The following is an 8,601-nucleotide window of genomic DNA, read 5'->3' as shown; positions in this document are numbered from 1 at the left end:
TGTTGGCATCCTTGAAGGTGTTCCAGAAGATGAAATATTTCTTCAAGAAATTTATTGCAATTACATATGTTAAGTTATACACATTTTTATTTCATTTGTGTGTATTGGAACAACACAAAAAAACTGAGGAAAAAAAGGCACATTGGAAATAATTTCACACAAAGCCCCCAAAGTGGACCTGACAAAATTGTTGGCACCCTCAACGTAATATTTGGTTGCACACTTCAGGATAAATAACTTCAATCAATTGCTTCATGTAACCATCAGCAAGCGTCTAACACCTTTCAACTGGAATTTTTGTCAACTAACTTTTGCAAACTGGTCCAGGTCTCATATTTGAAGGGCGCCTTCTCCCTACAGCAATTTTAATATCTCTCCACAGGTGATTAATGGGATTTAGATCCGGACTCATTGCTGGCCAATTCAGATCTCCCAAGCAATTTTTTCCATTTATTTCAGGGTGCTTCTTGAAGGTTTGGGGTCATTGTCCTGCTGGAAGACCCATGACCTAGCATGCAAACCCAGCTTTCTGTCACTGGGCACTACATTACTACCCAAAATCCTTTGGTAATCTTCAGATTTCATGATGCCGTGTACACAGTCAAGGCACCTAGTGCCAGGGTCAGCAAATAACCCCAAAACATCTTTGAACCTCCACCATATTTGACTGTAGGTACTGTATTCTTTTCTTTGTAGGCCTCATTCTGTTTTCGATAAACAGTAGAATGATGTGCTTTGCCCAAAAACTCGATATTGGTCTCATCTGTCCATGAGACATTTTCCCAGAAGAATCTTGACTTACTCATGTACATTTGGCAAACTGAAGTCTATTTTTTTCATGTCTCTGTGTCAGCTGTGGGGTCCTCTTGGGTCTCCTGCCATAGCATTTAATTTCATTCATATGTCAATAGATAGTTCTTGCTGATACTGATGTACCCTGAGAATTCAGGACAGATTGAATTTCTTTGGAGCTTGATTAACCCCTTCAAGTCGCGGCCCTTTTTCGTTTTTGTGTTTTCATTTTTCACTTCCCTCCTTCCCAGAGCCATAACTTTTTTATTTTTCCGTCAATATGGTCATGTGATGGCTTTTTTTTTGCGGGACGAGTTGTACTTTTGAACGACACCATTGGTTTTACCATGCCTTTTACTAGAAAACGGGAAAAAAATTCCAAGTGCGGTGAAATTGCAAAAAAAGTGCAATCCCACACTTGTTTTTTGTTTGGCTTTTTTTGGTAGGTTCATTAAATGCTAAAACTAACCTGCCATTATGATTCTCTAGTTCATTACGAGTTCATAGACACCTAACATGTCTAGGTTATTTTTTATCCAAGTGGTGAAAAAAAATTCCAAACTTTGCTTAAAAAAAAAAAAAAAGTGCCATTTTCCGATACCCGAAGCGTCTCCATTTTTCGTGATCTGTGGTCAGGTGAGGGCTTATTTTTTGTGTGCCGAGCTGACGTTTTTAATGATACCATTTCGGTGCAGATACGTTCTTTTGATCGCCCGTTATTGCATTTTAATGCAATGTCGCAGCGACCAAAAAAACTTAATTCTGGCGTTTCGGATTTTTTTCTCGCTACGCTGTTTAGCGATCAGGTTAATGCTTTTTTTTATTGATAGATCGGGCGATTCTGAACGCGGCGATACCAAATACGTATAGGTTTTTTTTTTTATTGTTTTATTTAGGATGGGGCGAAAGGGGGGTGATTTAAACTTTTATATTTTTTATATTTTTTTCATATTTTTAAAAACATTTTTTTTTTACTTGTGCCATGCTTCAATAGCCTCCATGGGAGGCTAGAAGCTGGCATAGCCTGATCGGCTCTGCTACATAGCAGCGATCATCAGATCGCTGCTATGTAGCAGAAATGCAGGTGTGCTGTGAGCGCCGACCACAGGGGGGCGCTCACAGCAGGCCTGCATCAGTAACCATAGACGTCTCAAGGACCTCTATGGTTACCTTCCTGATGCATCGCAGACCCCCGATCATGTGACGGGGGTCGGTGATGACATCATTTCCGGCCGCCCGGCCGGAAGCGCCGGTTAAATGCCGCTGTCTGCGTTTGACAGCGGCATTTAACAGGTTAATAGCGGCGGGTGAATAGTGATTTCACCCGCCGCTATTGCGCGCACATGTCAGCTGTACAAAACAGTTGACATGTCGCAACTTTGATGTAGGCTCACCGCCGGAGCCCACATCAAAGGGGGAGACACGACATGCGCCGTACTATTACTGTGCATGTCGTGAAAGGGTTAAGGCTGCTTATTCACCATCCAGACTATCCTTTCATCAATTTTTCTAAGCCATCCATCTACAGGGAAATTAGCTACTGTGCCATGGGTTGTAAACTTTTTGATGATGTGCACCATGGAAAAACGAACATCAGTATCTCTGTAAGGCCGGGGACACACACAACTTATTAAAAAACGGTCCGTTTTTGTCGGACGAGAATCGCACAAATGTTACCAAAACAGTGATCCGTGTGCAGTGCGAGGATGCGATTTTCTCGCAACAAATGATCCGTTTGACATCCGTGTGACATCCGTATGGCATCCGTATGGCGAGATTTTCTCGCAGGCTTGCAAAATGGACATATAACGGATTTTCCACCTGAAAAAATTTAAATCATCACCAAGAACATTATTTAATGGCCCTAAACACAGGTGCCACACACTAATCTATGCAGTAGAGTCCCTGCTTGTGTTGGTGCACTTCGGATTGATGAGCAACATGTCTGATCTACTGACTTTTAACACCACAGAGCGTGTGCTTTACAACTGGGTACTTTCCCAGCGTTTTGGCCAGCCATACCCAGTTATTGTAGATCCAAGGAGGCGGAGACAGATGTGGGTACATCCACTTATAAAGCAACGGATCAATAAAGGCCATTTCAGCCGTCTGTATGCTGCTCTGAGGTCAAATCCGGACAAGTTCTTCAACTATTGTCGGATGAGGATTCAAACCTTTGATATTTTGTTGGATATTTTGCGACCAGGGATCACGAAGAAGGACACCAGGATGCGCAAATCTATTTCAGCAGAGGAGCGCCTTATCCTTACCTTACGGTATGTCTAAATAATCTTTGTCCAAAATTATTTAACACTGTAATGTTGTTCCCCCTTATTCAAAGTAGCTAATTAAATGTTTAGGTAACTTCAACATCATTTGGCCTTCTTAGATAATATTTAATTTTGTCAAAGATGAAAGCCATCGCATGTCCTTAATGATTTAATAAGCATGCCATTTTTTTAAACATTTTTGTTGTTGCAAATATGACACTGTATTGTTTTCACTTTATATTTTTAAAGAATACTCTGTTTTCTTTTAGCTTCCTTGCCACTGGCCTATCATATGCGGAACTGCATTTAGAGTTTCTACTGGGCAAATCTACAATTTCTGGTATTGTGCGGGATACATGCACGGAAATCTGGAGAAGACTCCATCAAGAGGTGATGCCAGAACCCAAAATGGCAGACTGGTTCAATATTGCTCAAGGATTTCAGGACACCTGCCAGTTTCCGCACTATATTGGGGCACTTGACGGAAAGCACATCCGTGTGCGTAAGCCGCCAGGTTCAGTGACCCAATTCTATAATTATAAACAGTTTTTCTCTGTAGTGCTGTTGGCCCTAGTCGACAGCAACTACAGGTTTATAATTGTAGACATTGGGGCCTATCTGAGAAGTGGAGACTCTAGAGTCTTCAGTTCTTCCATTATGGGTCGGCGGCTGCGCAACAATGAATTGGATCTCCCACCCCCAAGTCACATACCAGGTGCTAATTTGGATGCGGTGCCTTACATGATGGTAGCAGATGAGGCGTTTCAATTATCAAGGAACGTCATGAGGCCCTATCCACGAAGAGGGCTGGACTACCGGCGCAGAATTTTTAATTTGCGTCTTACCTGTGCCCGCCGTCTGGTCGAGTGTTCATTCGGCATTCTCAGTGCAAAATGGCGGGTACTTCAGTCTGCAATCCAACTGAGTGAAGGCAATGTAAATGGCGTGATAAAAGCATGTGTTGTTCTTCACAACTTTACAAGATACCATGATTGCCCATCATCTGCTTCCAATGAAATTGATTCTGCAAATACTGTCTTGACAACTACACGTGTTCTTCCTTCACGTCGTCAGCCCTCAGGCCTTAAAGTTCGTGATGTTTTAACAAATTATTTTGTGTCACCAGAGGGATCGACTGTTTGGCAAGACAATGCTGTTTTGCAGTAAAGTTAAATTAGATTGTAAGTTAATAAATACCATAATTTTCCGGATTCTATTGTGTATTATGTATCTCAACCAGAAATTAGCTAAGTGTGTTAAGTTGACAAATCATGTATGTAGTTTGACCAATACATAACACTCCGATTTGCAAACAAATTTTTACTGCTCATAGTATATATTTATATATTCTCCAAACATATTATCAGCATATGTAATTAGAGCCATATGAACAACAGATTTACATGCCAAGGTAAAAAAAAACTTAGGCCATACAACAGCCAAAATGACAGGCCAAAAATTTTTAAACAAAATTACAGGTTCTGGTAGGTTGGGGGTGGTGATGGTGATGGCGGGTGTCCAGCATGTGCGGAACTTTGCCTGGGTGGTTGACCAACCAGACTGTCAACCTGTGTTAGTGTTGATCTAAATTGAGGTTGTTGTGGCAAGTTTCGATCATGTGTATGACTTAACACTTGATGTTGAGGGTAGAAGGGCATCAAGTCCTGGGTATCGGCTTGTCCCATTTGGTCAGACCCCCCAATATGGCCATGTCGAGCAGACACATGTTGGGACCAGCCTCCAAACATGTGTCTGTTCAAGTGGTCATATTGGGCAGTTGCAGGATAATCATAAATTGCCCTGTTTTGGGGTTGTTGGGTGCTTTGGGCATGCTGATGTTGTGGAGCTATAGGTTGCGGGGTTGGTGCTGCGACAGTTTGTGATTGGTCCTGTGGAAGGTCTTGCACCGCCAGAAGGTTGGTAGCTGACATTTGCCACCGTTCCAGATAATTAAAAACATCAGTGGGGTTGTTTGGGGGTGTGGCTGCATCTATCAATATTTGGATACAACCTCTGGTCCGCAGCCTTAGCGAGCGTGGAATGGGCCGTAAATAGCGGGAAGACTGCGGAAGTACGCTTCCTCCCCATCGTCATGGGCAGCTCTGGACAAATAGTCCAACACCCCTGTATCCACTTGCCTCCTGGTGCCAATGTTCGAAGCCACCCTTCTGCGCCGACCACGGTTTGGTCTGGTATTAGGCTGTGGTGAGGTATCCAGAGCCAAGGTTGGACTGCTGCTCTGGGCTCCTTCCTCCACCTCTGGATTTGCCTCCTGTGTGGCAGAAGACGCTGCTGCTGGTTGTGGTGGTGGTGGTTGGTTGCTGCCTGTTGTTTGCCCAGATGGTCCAGCCATTTCTGCCTCTTCACCAACAGGGTCAATCACCAACTCAGAGTCAGATGCAGTCTCCCTTTCTGTCAGATTTGACTCTGTTCTGTATTTCACAAAAGATTTTTAATTAGAAAAAATACATACATATTCACGTAATAAGATGTGTCACATTTTTTGAGACATGCATGCACTTACGGTCTGAGCTCTATCACCGGTGCAAGAAAATTAAGGCGATCAAAATATAGGTATTTTCTTTTTTTTGTGGCTGCATCACTACTCCGCCCAGGAAGTTGTCGTTCACGCCGGTATTGGTTACGGCAACTCCGCCAGCGTCTAGTGACATCATTGACTGCAAAGATACAACATTTGGTATATAAATATCACGCACATAACTCAAACAGGGTTTGCAATCACACACGGGCCCAGGAGCCGAGGGGGACATAAAATTCCTTGGGGAATATATTAAAGGACAATAGCTACTACATTTCATCCATATTTGTGTGTCTTGGTAATGTTTTTGCATCTTCAACCAAGAGCATGGATCATTTACTTCACTCATAAACACACCACATATGATGTGTTCATGCTTATTTTTTATCATGAACCCAATATAAAAACCCATTTTTGCATAAAGGATGGTACTTACAAATTTCTTGCTGAACCTCTTGAGGTCGATCATCAAAATCGGGGAACGTTTGTTCGAATGGAAGCCTATGGGCGCCGGATCCATCAAATGATGGATTCCGGCAACGGATTCCATTTTTTTAACTGAGCATGCTCCGATTTATTTAGCCAGATCCGCTAGTCGGATCCGTCGAAAAAACGAATCTGTCGCATCAGTTTTCCACAATCTGTGATGGATCAGTCGATCCGTCGAGTCAATGGGTTGTGACTGATGGCAAAAAACCGATGTGTGAAAGGGGCCGAACTCCTAGATTTTTTATATATGACTGTGTATCTGGATGATAATCTGGATAGTTTGTGTCAGAGAAAGTTAAAATCAATACAGACATCTCCAGGGAGAGGACGTATTTCACCCCCACCCAATTCATATTAAACCTACTGTATGGGGAAGATTGAAAGCTAATTATAACTAGAGAAGAGCTGACACTCTAACTTTCAAGCAGAGACATTCTGCAGTGACCATGTAATTACCACAGAGATTTGTATATTCAGGGGGCAGATAAGTGGAAAATCTAACACCTTCAGAGGTAAAGGTACCGTTACACTAAACGACTTACCATCGATCACGACCAGCGATACGACCTGGCCGTGATCGTTGGTAAGTCGTTGTGTGGTCGCTGGGGAGCTGTCACACAGACAGCTCTCTCCAGCGACCAACGATTCGGGGAACGACTTCGGCATCGTTGAAACTGTCTTCAACGATGCCGAAGTCCCCGGGTAACCAGGGTAAATATCGGGTTACTAAGCGCAGGGCCGCGCTTAGTAACCTGATATTTACCTTGGTTGCCATTGTAAAAGTAAAAAAAAAAAAACACTACATACTCACATTCTGATGTCTGTCACATCCCCCGCCGTCAGCTTCCCTGCACTGACTGTGTCAGTGCCGGCCGTAAAGCAGAGACCGCTAAGTCATCTGGGTAATTTCGCCGGAGCTCCGCTGGATCCCAGGAGGTGAGTATATAACTATTTTTTATTTTCATTTTTTTTAACAGGGATATGGTGCCCACACTGCTGTATACTACGTGGGCTGTGTTATATACCGCGTGGCTCTGTGCTGTATACTACATAGGCAGTGTTATATACTCCGTGGGCTGTGCTATATATTACATGACTGGGCAGTATACTACGTGGCTCTGTGCTGTATACTACGTGGCTCTGTGCTGTATACTACGTGGCTCTGTGCTGTATACTATGTCGCTGGGCAATATACTACGTGACTGGGCAATATACTACGTGACTGGGCAATATACTACGTGGATGGGCAATACACTACGTAGCTGGGCAATATACTATGTGTCTGTGCTGTATACTACGTAGCTGGGCAATATACTACGTGACTGGGCAACATACTATGTGGCTGGGCAATATACTACGTCGCTGGGCAATATACTACGTCGCTGGGCAATATACTATGTGACTGGGCAATATACTACGTGGCTGGGCAATATACTACGTGGCTGGGCAATATACTACTGTGACTGGGCAATATACTAGGTAGCTGGGCAATATACTACGTGACTGGGCAATATACTACGTGGGCTGTGCAATATACTACGTCTTCATGCAAATTCTAGAATACCCGATGCGTTAGAATCGGGCCACCATCTAGTTTTGTATAATCTTGTATATTTTTTATAAACACTGCCTATCTTCCTGGATTAAATATCTAGAATGTAATAGTTCTGCTCCTCTTGCTTTGTAAACCGTACCCCTGAAGCCATATGCTACCTGTAACGGGTGTCCAATCGGCCTGTATACACAACTGGCGGTGGCAGTTAGTAGTAGTTCCTTTTCTTTGTGTACATATTCATTACCTTAATGAGCGGTATCACGTGACCGCTGAGCAGAGGCGAGGAGAGCTGCCGGCGCCGGACAACAGAGATGCAGGGACGTGCAGGACCACGCAAGGTGGGTGAGTATGATGGGGGAGAACGGGGGAGAGCCATGCAGAGCCATGCATAGAAGGGCGCGGACGTGGAGGACGCTTAGCCATGCATAGAAGAAGGAGGACAGGGAGGACGCTGAGCCATGCATAGAAGGGGGAGAACGGGGAGGACGCTGAGCCATACATAGAAGGCGGAGGACGCTGAGCCATGCATAGAAGGGGGAGGACGCTGAGCCATGCATAGAAGGCGGAGGACGCTGAGCCATGCATAGAAGGGGGAGGACGCTGAGCCATGCATAGAAGGGGGTGGACGCTGAGCCATGCATAGAAGGGGGAGCACGCTGAGCCATGCATAGAAGGGGGAGGACGGGGAGGACGCTGAGCCATGCATAGAAGGGGGAGGACGCTGAGCCATGCATAGAAGGGGGTGGACGCTGAGCCATGCATAGAAGGGGGAGCACGCTGAGCCATGCATAGAAGGGGGAGGACGGGGAGGACGCTGAGCCATGCATAGAAGGGGGAGGACGCTGAGCCATGCATAGAAGGGGGAGGACGGGGAGGACGCTGAGCCATGCATAGAAGGGGGAGGACGCTGAGCCATGCATAGAAGAGGGAGGACAGGGATGACACTGAGCCATGCA

The 8,601-nt window shown here is 44.7% G+C and overlaps 1 long non-coding RNA gene across 1 annotated transcript; it reads right to left on the bottom strand.

Annotated features, from left to right (window-relative positions):
- Nucleotides 1-4,555: 4,555 nt before the first annotated feature.
- On the bottom strand, nt 4,556-7,987 carry LOC138674257 (uncharacterized). Its single transcript, XR_011320556.1, has 3 exons — nt 7,890-7,987; nt 5,587-5,740; nt 4,556-5,494 (listed from the first exon to the last, which is right to left on the bottom strand). It is a non-coding gene; the product is annotated as an uncharacterized lncRNA (long non-coding RNA).
- Between the last annotated feature and the right edge of the window lie 614 nt (nt 7,988-8,601).

The sequence above is a fragment of the Ranitomeya imitator genome, chromosome 4 (assembly GCF_032444005.1).
Source record: "Ranitomeya imitator isolate aRanImi1 chromosome 4, aRanImi1.pri, whole genome shotgun sequence".
In the NCBI taxonomy this organism is placed as follows: Eukaryota; Metazoa; Chordata; class Amphibia; order Anura; family Dendrobatidae; genus Ranitomeya; species Ranitomeya imitator.
The sequence above is the reverse complement of the archived record's forward strand: the minus strand, read 5'-3'. Positions and strand labels throughout refer to the sequence as shown.